Source organism: Lissotriton vulgaris, chromosome 9 (genome assembly GCF_964263255.1).
Source record: "Lissotriton vulgaris chromosome 9, aLisVul1.2, whole genome shotgun sequence".
NCBI classification, from domain to species: Eukaryota; Metazoa; Chordata; class Amphibia; order Caudata; family Salamandridae; genus Lissotriton; species Lissotriton vulgaris.
In genome coordinates, this window is record NC_141697.1 from 841,948,525 (window position 1) to 841,960,672 (window position 12,148).

The following is a 12,148-nucleotide window of genomic DNA, read 5'->3' on the forward strand; positions in this document are numbered from 1 at the left end:
AATGGTAAATGAGGAGGCATGTGGATATTCTGGGGTAATAAGCTTCAAAATACAAAACAAAAAGAGAGATCTCTCGACAAGCCAAGGGGGCGAAGGTCACAAAAATGCAAAAGAAAGCAGAAGGAGGTACTAAATCGTGCAAAAATACATACAAAACATCTACAAACAAATATGTATTATATTATTTAATTACTATCATATAAAACATTCAAGAGAAACAAGCATTAGAAATGCAATCGGGCTCGGATTTATTTGAGTTTGAGCTAATGGCATTGTAAATGCCAATGTCTTTTCGCCATGTGTTATGGAGTGTGTGCATGTGGTGTGTAGTGGAATTATGTGGGTTGGATTGTAATTTTACCAATGGTGGCATGCTGTGTTTTATATGAATATGTTTAAAAGTAAAGTGTACCATACTGCGATTGCTTGGTGGAAAAGTGCACTGCCGGCTGGAGGTGTGTGTGCCTGGTGGAAGGATGCACTGACGGCTGGTGGGTGTGTGCTTGGTAAAAGCGTGCACAGATGGCTGATGGTTGTTGGTGTTTGTGCATGGTGAAAGCATTCATTGACGGCTGGGGGTGTGTTCTGTGTGTTGTATTCTGTGTAATGGTGAGTGTGTGGCGGTGAGTCTGTAGGGGTGAGCCTGGGGAGTGTGGTGGTGAGTGTGTTGTGCTGAGTGGTGACGAGTGTGTGGTGTTGAGAGACTGAGGTGTGTGGTTTCTGTGTGCCTTATGTGTGTGTGGTGTGTGTGTGGTGTATGGGTCTATGGTGTGTGTGTGTGTGCTATGTGTATGTGGTGTATGTGTGTGTGGTGTTTTCTGCACAATCACACACTGCCCCTACACATTCACACACTGCTCACCCGCACACTCCCAATGTCACCCTGCATAGTCACACACTGTTTATTCTGCACCTGCACTCACCGCCACTCTGCACTCACCGCCACTCTGCACACACCGCCACTCTGCACACACCGCCACTCTGCACACACCGCCACTCTGCACACACCGCCACTCTGCACACACCGCCACTCTGCACACACCGTCACTCTGCACTCACCGCCACTCTGCACTCACCGTCACTCTGCACTCACCGCCACTCTGCACTCACCGCCACTCTGCAGTCACTCTGCACTCACCGCCACTCTGCACTCACCGTCACTCACCGCCCTCTGCAGTCACCGCCACTCACCGCCACTCTGCAGTCACCGCCACTCACCGCCACTCGCCACTCACCGCCCTCTGCAGTCACCGCCACTCACCGCCACTCTGCACTCACCGCCACTCTGCACTCGCCGCCACTCTGCACTCGCCGCCACTCTGCACTCGCCGCCACTCTGCACTCGCCGCCACTCTGTACTCGCCGCCACTCTGCACTCGCCGCCACTCTGCACTCGCCGCCACTCTGCACTCGCCGCCACTCTGCACTCGCCGCCACTCTGCACTCGCCGCCACTCTGCACTCGCCGCCACTCTGCACTCGCCGCCACTCTGCACTCGCCGCCACTCTGCACTCGCCGCCACTCTGCACTCGCCGCCACTCTGCACTCGCCGCCACTCTGCACTCGTCGCCACTCTGCACTCGCCGCCACTCTGCACTCGCCGCCACTCTGCACTCGCCGCCACTCTGCACTCGCCGCCACTCTGCACTCGCCGCCACTCTGCACTCGCCGCCACTCTGCACTCACCGCCACTCTGCAGTCACCGCCACTCTGCAGTCACTCTGCACTCACCGCCACTCTGCACTCACCGCCACTCTGCACTCACCGCCACTCTGCACTCACCGCCACTCTGCACTCACCGCCACTCTGCACTCACCGCCCTCTGCAGTCACCGCCACTCTGCACTCACCGCCACTCACCGCCCTCTGCAGTCACCTGCAGTCACCGCCACTCTGCAGTCACCGCCACTCTGCAGTCACCGCCACTCTGCAGTCACCGCCACTCTGCAGTCACCGCCACTCTGCAGTCACCGCCACTCTGCAGTCACCGCCACTCATAGCCCTCTGCAGTCACCACCAGTCACCGCCACTCTGCAGTCACCGCCACTCTGCAGTCACCGCCACTCTGCAGTCACCGCCACTCATAGCCCTCTGCAGTCACCGCCAGTCGCCGCCACTCTGCAGTCGCCGCCACTCTGCAGTCGCCGCCACTCTGCAGTCGCCGCCACTCTGCAGTCGCCGCCACTCTGCAGTCGCCGCCACTCTGCAGTCGCCGCCACTCTGCAGTCACTCTGCACTCACCGCCACTCTGCACTCACCGCCACTCTGCACTCACCGCCACTCTGCACTCACCGCCACTCTGCACTCACCGCCACTCTGCACTCACCGCCACCCTGCACTCACCGCCACCCTGCACTCACCGCCACTCTGCACTCACCGCCCTCTGCAGTCACCGCCACTCTGCAGTCACCGGCACTCTGCAGTCACCGGCACTCTGCAGTCACCGGCACTCTGCAGTCACCGCCACTCTGCAGTCACCGCCACTCTGCAGTCACCGCCACTCTGCAGTCACCGCCACTCTGCAGTCACCGCCACTCATGGCCAAGGTCCTCTTTAGGGTGTCTGGTATAACCTCCTGCCAATTTATTGCCAGTAGCCAGGTTTTAACGGCCTCCCATAGGGGAAAACTTCTAGGTGTTAGCTGCCAGGGCATGAACCTTACCCTTCCTCTTAAGTGCTAAAATGATTATTGGAGTGACAAGAAAAATTGAAAACCTTTCTTGTTTTTGTTGCCCTTGCGTCTGTTCTCCATCTGTCCAGTTCTTTTCTCTTTCACGCATCGTGTGTCCATTTTTTTCGCCCTGAAGCTGGCAAGGAAAGAGTTCACCGACGCACGGTTCAACCTTTGGAATTGTTCGCATTTTTCATGCTGCAAATTGGCAGCCCGTCTCTGGCTGTGGAGTGGGCTTCTTGGTTCCTTCTGCTGCGTCGGAGACAGACACACTTGTATAATTATTTTGGTGCGGCAAACTCGGTCTGACAGATTTTATCTATGTGATGTAATTAACAACAGGAGAGCCAGTGATTTTCACCAAATGCCTGTTCACATTTTCCTCAGTGGGCCTCGGATAGTTAAATGCTGCGTGCTGGGGCCTAAACTACCGCCATTTTATCACTTCGCCTTGACATCTTTCATATCCCCGCTCTCATTAAACAGCGGGAGCCAAGCTCGGACCAGGCTCACGAGATCAGCGTCATGGGCTGCTTCCGATGCCTGCCAATGGTCTTTTCCGCGTACACAGACCCCTAAAGACATTCAATGAAACAGGGGTACAATTCCGTCTCTGGAAATGGAAGGAAGAATTGCACTTTGAAACCTATTTTTCGTTTCTGCGTGGGGGGTATTTCCACTGTTGATAAACTGATATCCCCTGCACCCGAACAAAGTACCTGAGTCACAGAATCCTCTATAAATAAAAAATACACATAGCCACAAACGCAGTTAGGCAATTCATCAATGCCTGTGTGCACGTGAGGAGGACGCGCGCCCAACAAACTCACTGCTCTATGGTGAACGCGCGCACACCATCTGGAATGCATTACACGGCCAGCCTGACAGCTCCTAATTAAGATTAAAAAGTCTTCCGTGCACGTAACCGCACACTTTATGCCATGAAACTGAAATAAATGACGGACGAAAACTAAATATAGCCTCTCACGTCAAGGCTACTAAATAGACAGCACAGCGAAGACGAATCACTAGGCAGATGCCATAAAAAACGCGGCGCGCACTAAGGAATGTGCCAGCCTGGACCCCTTTCAGAATTCTTTTTTTTTCGAATACAAAAGAGCTCGGAAGCTCCGCCCCCACTTCGTGGTGACGCAGGCCCGAGCCCTAAAAAACGACTAAATGACATTTGATATTTCTCATAGCACTTTTCATCATACGTCATATCAAGAATATGCATTTTGAAAAACATTGAACAAACTAATGTTGCAGAAAATGTGCAAAATATGCTTGTTAACGCGTTTTGTGGGTATGTTCAATCAAAACTACCTTCTTAAGGACAACATTTTATTAAAAAACATATACAGCTTCTGAGTAGAATAAATCACACAATGAAACCTGCCCTGCAGCTGTACCAAATCCTTCCAAAGAGACACCCAGATCAGAGGATAGCTGCTCATGGGCAGAAGTTCTAGACCTAAAAGCAAATATCAACCTCCACCCTCACACAAAATACTTGATTTCTTTGAGGAGACTGTGAAACGAGATTTGGCGATGATCCAATATAAACCATCTAAAAAGACGAACTTCACTAAACATGATCAAAGGATGATTCAATCCATAGTACAGAATGAGACATTAACTCTGAAACCAGCGGACAAGGGCGGTGCCCTGGTGATTATGGATACTGAGTACTACACACGTAAAGTGGATGAGCATGTGAGCGACATGAATACATACATACAGCTTGAGCACGATCCAACTGTGTATTTACAGGAAATACCTCGTGAATATCTACAGGAAGCCACCATTGCTGGAATTATTACAGAGACACTAAAAGCGGATCTTATCACACAGAATCCTAGAAGACCCAACCTGTATATGACACCAAAAATACACAAGCATCCAACAGATCCACCTTTTCGACCGATAGTGGCTGGTTGTAGTTCCATATTTGACCCACTTGGAAAATACCTTGATCACTACCTGGAACAATTTGTCCAATCATGGTGTACTTATATCAAAGACACCACACATTTCTTGAACAAGATTGAAACCATCCAAGGGTTTTACAGTCAAAACTGGGTACTGTGTACCATTGACGTAACAGCTTTATATACCGCCATTAATCATGAACAGGGACTGGAGGCTACTGAATGGGCATTACTACAACTGGATCTATCGCAGGTGAAGAGCATATTTATTCTTAAGTTGCTGCATTTTTGTCTATATAACAGTTACTTTAAATGGAAAGACAAACTTCTATGGGCAAATGACTGGAACGAGCATGGGATTTTCCGGAGCTCCGGCTTATGCAAATATATTTATGTCTAAATTTGAGCATGAATACATACTAACACAGGAAACGTGGAATGCAGGCCTTGTACAATATGGTCGGTTAATAGAGGACATATTCTTAATCTGGTCCAAAGATCAACGGGAACTTGAAAGGTTGATTGATCAGCTCAACACTAAGAACCCAAGGATTCAATTTACTCACTCCATCAGCACTACTCAAGTCAACTATCTAGACGTAAAAATCACAAAAAATTTCACTTTGAAGAAGCTGGTAACTGATATTTACACTAAATCAACTGATCGGATTAGTACGCTATTGTTTACTAGTTTTCACCCGAAAAGTTTGATTGCCAACCTGCCATATTCTCATTTTTTAAGAATTAAGAGGATCTGTGCCAGTGAAGAAATTTTCGAGAACCAACTGCAGCACACGGCACTAGATTTGAACAAAGAGGATAGCCTACAGAAGTTTTAGATCAAAGTATTGACAGACTGGCAATCAGAGATCGTCAGTCACTTTTATCTTCCACGTCAAAGGTGCAAAGTAAAGGATTCAAATTTGTATCAAAGATTTCAACAGTATCAAATAAGATCAAGAGAATCATTCTCAACCGTTGGGAGCTTCTACAAAGTGACAATGACTTCAGGGGTATATTTGCGGAAAAACACATATTTGCATACACCAGAGGAAGAAATCTGATGGACATTGTAAGAACACCGAGCAAATCTGTTGACCTGAGTGTATACAAGGGTACTTTAAAATGTCATAATTACATTCACTGCAATAATATAATCAAAGGGAATATTATAGTTCATCCTACCTCGGGCAAAAAAAATACCACTGAAACACTCAGCAGATTGCAACAGCACCAATTTAGTTTATTGTCTTAAGTGTCCATGTAGAAAAATGTATATAGGAAAGACAGAACGTAAACTGAAAATAAGACTGATGGAGCACAAAAGCAACATTCGCTCTAAGAGCAAAGCAACACCAATTGCGAATCACTGGATGGAGGCAAATCATAATATTGCGCAACTAAGAGTACAAATTGTAGAGGTTGTGCAAACAAGAGAAGGTCAAGACAACAGCTCTAAACTACTCCAGAGAGAGAAATTCTGGATTGAATATCTCTGAACACTGATGCCTCGAGGACAGTTCACACACGAGACTGATATCTCCACATTGTAACCGTTTTTATTATCAGATTGGCTTAATTTGAGAATTCAGAAACTTAGAACATTTGTAACAGTGAGGACCTCAGTCATGTGCATTATTTACACGATATATCGAAGATTTATGAATGTTAAACTAGTTACATGTGCACTATTTGTTTACATTGTATTATATTGATTATGGTGGTGATATGGTTAGCTGATCAGGCCCCTTGAGGGTAGAGTGTTTGACCGAATACAATATGGAGAATGATTTCAGACATTCTAGATTGTATCAGTGATACTATACTTTGACTGTTCTTTTCATGTAACAGTTATGACTGTGAAACTTATACCATTGGTAACAAGAGATATCATGTACATGGTGATTATCATGTTTATTAAGCACATAACATAGCAGAGAGGGGCAGATTACCATATGGTTCTACTGGCATCACCATGATACTCACTGAAAATATGCATGTAACAGGTTTTTTCCTAAAGTATGTAATATCTATATGGGTGTTATGCTTATTGTTTTGCAGTACACTGACCAGGTTTTAACTCCGTTACTTTGGGCTTCAATGGTTTCATGTAGATAATGTTTTTCATCATGACCCCGTTATAGGCATTAGACAGCATACAATTAACCATGCTCTAGTTTAGGCACAGAAGCTTGTAACGACGATTATTTTGTTCATTCCATTTGGAGCAATGTATATGTCCCGGTATCCATTAGTATAGTACATTCTTCAAGATATGACCAGTAATCCATGATACTTTTTAACGCTGTTTGGTGGTGTCCCCCAATCATTCATGTAGAGTGCAACACGTCTGCACGCAAACAGTAAGTGAGATTCACCTTAATATGCAGTGGTAGGCACTGCTACTATACAGCCTAAGAAACACCGTCGGTGGCAAGAGTAGTGACTAAAACTAGATATCGCTGGTATTATCCAGGAGAAGCTACAGGTGTCTTTATATGTCCAACATTAGGTGATACAGAGCGAGATGCATTATTATTTATGGTTATTTAGTTTAACTTGTACTAAGATTTAATATACAAGTTTACGGGCAGTGCACCAGCGCGCATAGAGATTTCTTGAAAACACACAGTTGTTGTCCATTTGTGACATAAATTAGCGTTGTTGCATAGTCACACGTGGGTTTAGTCAGACTATAGTACTCACAATGCACCATTCCTAGATGCACTGACATTGACGAATGGAACTCTTTAAGTTCTGTATGGTATCCATCCACGGGTGTGAAGATAGAAACCGGCATCAGAGAAAGGCTGCACGCGGACACGAACAAATCTGTTCTTTAGAGGTACGCACAAGTTATCGGTTTTTTTTTTTTTTTTTTTTTTGAAAACCTTTATTGTGCTAAGAGACAGTACAAATACGGGCCCACAACCATCCGGCCGGCCACGGTTACACATTCGGCACTGGTGCACACAATACGACGCCATGGTAATGCGGCATGTCAATGGCTGCAGTGTAAGAGTAGACTGGTAAACGCCGTCATACCTCGGCCCAGGAGCAATGCAGGTTAATTTTCAAAGGATTTTGTTTGCGCAAATAGTAAAGTCAGGTCATACTGCTCCGAACTTAAACAACTAAAGAAATAGGCAAGGTCCATGTAGGCGGGACTCGACAAAAACATCTATATCCGGCAAATCGATTTACAACATGTAAGTCCCGACCAGAGGATGGCAACAGGATAGTAAGACCACAGGAAGCCATCCAGCAACCCATCTCCACTGCCATCACCACCCACCCCCCAGTACTCCCGACATGGGCCTAAGAAAGAAGGGAAAATCAAAAAGAGCAAAAAAGGGTACCATAGAAAGGAAAAACACAACTAATAAGTAACCCCCCACCCTACACACATGCAGAGGCTATGGCTTACCCCCCTCTAGCAGAGTGTCTGTCGCCCCGTAAACCCGAAATATAGAAGGAAGAGAAAGAAAGAAGAAGTGAAAGCGAAGTGAAGATAAGAGTAAAGAGTTAATTCCAATCAGGATGATGGGGTTTAATCGCAAATTAAAGATCCAAAGTGAGTCCATAGCAACAGGTCCGGGAGGAGATGAATCAGGGCAATGCAGGTGGGACTCATACGGGGCAGCAGTCTCAGGGAGGACTAGCAAACATTATTCAACAGGCAAGCGATCGCACTCAATGGTATCAGGATAGTGAAGAGCATAGCAAATGGCGATCACAAAACGCTACCCCAAAAGCACCCACTCCACCCACAGACCCAAGGAAGGAGCGATGAAAGATCTAGCCAGAAGAGAAGTGCAGGAAGAAAAAGAGAGGAAGGAAGAAGGAAGAAAGAAAAATGAGGCCCATAGAAAGAAAAAACCAACAAGAAGATATACCCCCCACCCTACACACATGCAGAGGCTACGGCCTACCCCCCCCCTAGCAGAGTGTCTGTCGCCCCAAAGAGTACCCGAAATATAGACAAAGAGAAGGAGAAAAGCAAGGAAAAGAATAAAATGTCACGGTTGATCGGAGGAGGGCCAAGGATGAATGTGATCAAAACATAATCAATACCTGCGGCCACCCAACCCCCGGCCCCACCCTAACACCCATACAACCCATACCTCCAGCAATCACAAGTCCCAGTCTCAATCTTATATGTCCCGGTGTGCAGCAAGAAAGTCCCCATCCTCAGCCTTGTCCCCTTCGAATCCGTAGCCCAATGGAAACTAGTCGCAGCGCAGCCAGTATGGACGAAATGGACCACCTTGGAGACCTTCGTGAAAGTTGGGGTGCAGGAGACAAGGCAAACTGGATCGTTGCTTGGCTGTAAGGAACCAGGGGACGTACCATCGCTAATCCACGGCTAAAGCTCCAGGGGGCAGAACGGTGTATAGGTTCCAGGATAGCAGCCGGCCGGTGCATAGAGAGCAAGTCCAGGAGGGCGCCCGGCACCATGGTACCCGTGAACAAAAGAAGTGGGCGAGGCGGCGACGGGGGCCCGAGCCCCTGCAGCCCAAGAGAGGCAACGTCGTCAGACTCCTCCAGAAAAGGACCGAGGAGTACCGCAGCGGGTCCCGGGACACGTCCCTCCGCCACCGATCCACACCCCAATTCGGGCAATCCTCCGTCAGTCGGCTCAGGGTATGGCGTAACGCCCCGCTCTGGAGAGTCACCTTGGCCAGCCAACCGGGCCCCATCGAGCCGGGCCCCCAAATCGGTAGCAGAATCACGAATGGCCAATCTCAGGTCCCCAAGTGCCGCCAGGATATCACAGAGCCTCAGCGGTGGATGGAGAACAGAAGGTGCTGCTGTGTCCGCCATCTTGGGTAGTCTGCCATGGAGCGCCCTCGGGATCGAGCCCCCGGCATCAGCCATCGACTTCAGGCAATCCATGAAGCCCCTGTGAGGCCCTGGCGGTGCAGAAATCGTGAAGGCAGCCGAGTCTGAAGAGGCGAGAGTGCTAGGAGCAACTGTGGCGCTGGGAGATCCACCGGCCGGAGCAGGGCGCCTGCTGCTGAAGATGGCGACCGCTGCTACAAATTGCAACAAAGGAACAGTCCCGGACCCTCGCAGCCAGGCCGGGATACAAAAAAGCAGGAGCCGGCCACAATGTTGCATTCGAATCGCGCTGGGCTGCTGGCAAGAAGAATGCTGCTGCGAGAATCACACCAGCGCCGAGCTCCGGGGCCGGTGTCCCAGCTCCTCCTTCTCCGCAGCGGCCGCCGCCATCGCAATAGCCTCCGGCCGTCCCCACGAACAATGGCCCGGCCGTTCCCTTTGCCGAAGGCCGGAGCGGTGACCGGGGTGGAGCTCCGCCCTGGCAGCTCCGTTTCGGACCGGGGACACTGCAACGTGGTCAGGAGAGCAGCGCCGGGAAACGTGTTGCCAGGAGGCACAGGATTTCAAGCAGGATCACAACGAAGGGCGCCAGGGCCGACGGAGCCGAGGAGCTAGGCGGCCATCTCGGCTGCAGGCTAGGCTCCTCCAAGTTATCGGTTTTTGAAACCATTAGCCACTTGCATTTATGCAGGGATAATTGTTTAAGTCCGGGATTTATTTTACTTTATTGCAGTTATCAATAGTTGAACTCGGCTCGGTTCAACTCGGTTGAAGAACAGCCGCCTGAAACTGAACTCAGACAAGACGGAAGACCTCATCCTGGGACCATCGCCCCCCGCATGGGACGACTCCTGGTGGCCCCCAGCCCTGGGCACCGCTCCCAAGCCAACAGACCACGCACGCAACCTGGGCTTCATCCTGGACTCCTCCCTCTCGATGACCAGACAAGTCAGCGCCGTCTCCTCATCATGCTTTCAGACCCTTCGCGTGCTTCGCAAGATCTTCCGATGGATCCCGACCGAAACCAGGAAGACGGTCACCCAGGCCCTCGTCACCAGCCGTCTGGACTACGGAAACACCCTCTACGCCGGGACCACAGCCAAGCTACAGAAAAGACTCCAACGTATCCAGAACGCCTCCGCCCAACTCATCCTGGACATCCCCCGACGCAGCCACATCTCCAGCCACCTGAGGGACCTGCACTGGCTCCCCGTCAACAAGAGGATCACGTTCAGGCTCCTCACCCACGCACACAAGTCTCTCCACGACCTGGGCACCAAGTACCTCAACGACCACCTGACCTTCTACACGCCCACCCGCCATCTACTAGCCTCGCCCTCGCCGCCGTACCACGCATCCGAAGAGCCACCGCCGGAGGCCGGTCCTTCTCCTACCTGGCGGCCAAGACATGGAACTCCCTGCCCATCCACCTTCGGCTGACCCAGGACCACCTCGCCTTCAGGAGACAACTCAAGACCTGGCTGTTCGAGCAGTAGCGGACCCCCTCCCCCAAGCGCCTTGAGACCCTTCCGGGTGAGTAGTGCGCTATACAAGTATTATGATTGATTGATTGATTGGCTCAGGCAACAGATCACCTCCAGGCGACCTTTAGGCGATAAAGACACACGGAGGTATGTTTTCCAACATTTTTATCTAGTGTGTCTTCAGACAGTTCGAACGTAGCGAGGTACACATGTACATGATAATGATGGCGCTCTCTTATGGTCTTTTGTATGCGGGAGTTTATTCGGGACACCACATTGGAGATTAGGTGCAAATTTAACGTATTACGCTGCTGCTTTTCAAAATGATGACAGGTCAGTGCCAGACAGATTCTTTGTTTTAGTTTGTATAGCTTTGAATACAACAAACGACTGCAGGTACCTACAACCTCTCTTCATTATGTATTTGAAAGACCAGTAATGACAGTCTATGATAAACGGCGTATTCATGTTGAATATTGGCGTGATGAGAGCATTATCATTACGATTTATTGCATAATAGATATACAGGTGGTATTATTAGTGAGAGCATCGGAACAATTTCTCGACACAAGGATGGAATTTAATATGATATGAAGGGTGGTATAACCACAATCATTATGGCAAATGGGACAACGTTACGTACAGTAGGAGTGCCACACCAGTGGGAGAGGTGTGGCGCCGCGGCTAGGGCAACTGACTCCGGAACCTGGGGATCACGGTTTGATCACCGGCGGCAGATTAGCCCAGCACCCTGTGACTCTGGGGAATAGCTTGCTTAATCTTCCCGACGGCCCCCAGCGCCTAGAGACCCTTACGGGTGATTGTGCGCTTTACAAATGTGGATTATTATTATTACTATAGTATGGTCAGGAATAATTCGCTGTCTAATTGATTTTTCAGATTAGCAACTACTGATGCTCGCACGATATTTAAGCTACGAATAGCCAGCATTTTGGAATTCTTACACGCAGGTACACATTATAGATTATTTATGTACTCAATGTGACTATGACTAGGATAATACAATGCAGGTTCATTTAGTAAACCTTGTTAGCATCAAACAAAGTGAGATTCCAGGTATAGTTCCACATGCTACACCGCTGAATTCATGAGTGGTCTCGATACGAGGCCATAACTTCTGAGTAACAAGAACGTTTCGCTGATCACATGTAATGAGCTCCAAGTATGTTTAACGAACCACACAGAATGTATTCCCATTGA

The 12,148-nt window shown here is 48.9% G+C and overlaps 1 protein-coding gene across 1 annotated transcript in view; it reads right to left on the bottom strand.

Moving 5' to 3' along the window:
* The window catches only part of ATG2A (autophagy related 2A), a 2,120,972-nt gene that overhangs the window by 1,565,055 nt on the left and 543,769 nt on the right, over positions 1 to 12,148 (bottom strand). The gene's annotated exons all lie outside the window — the stretch shown is intronic.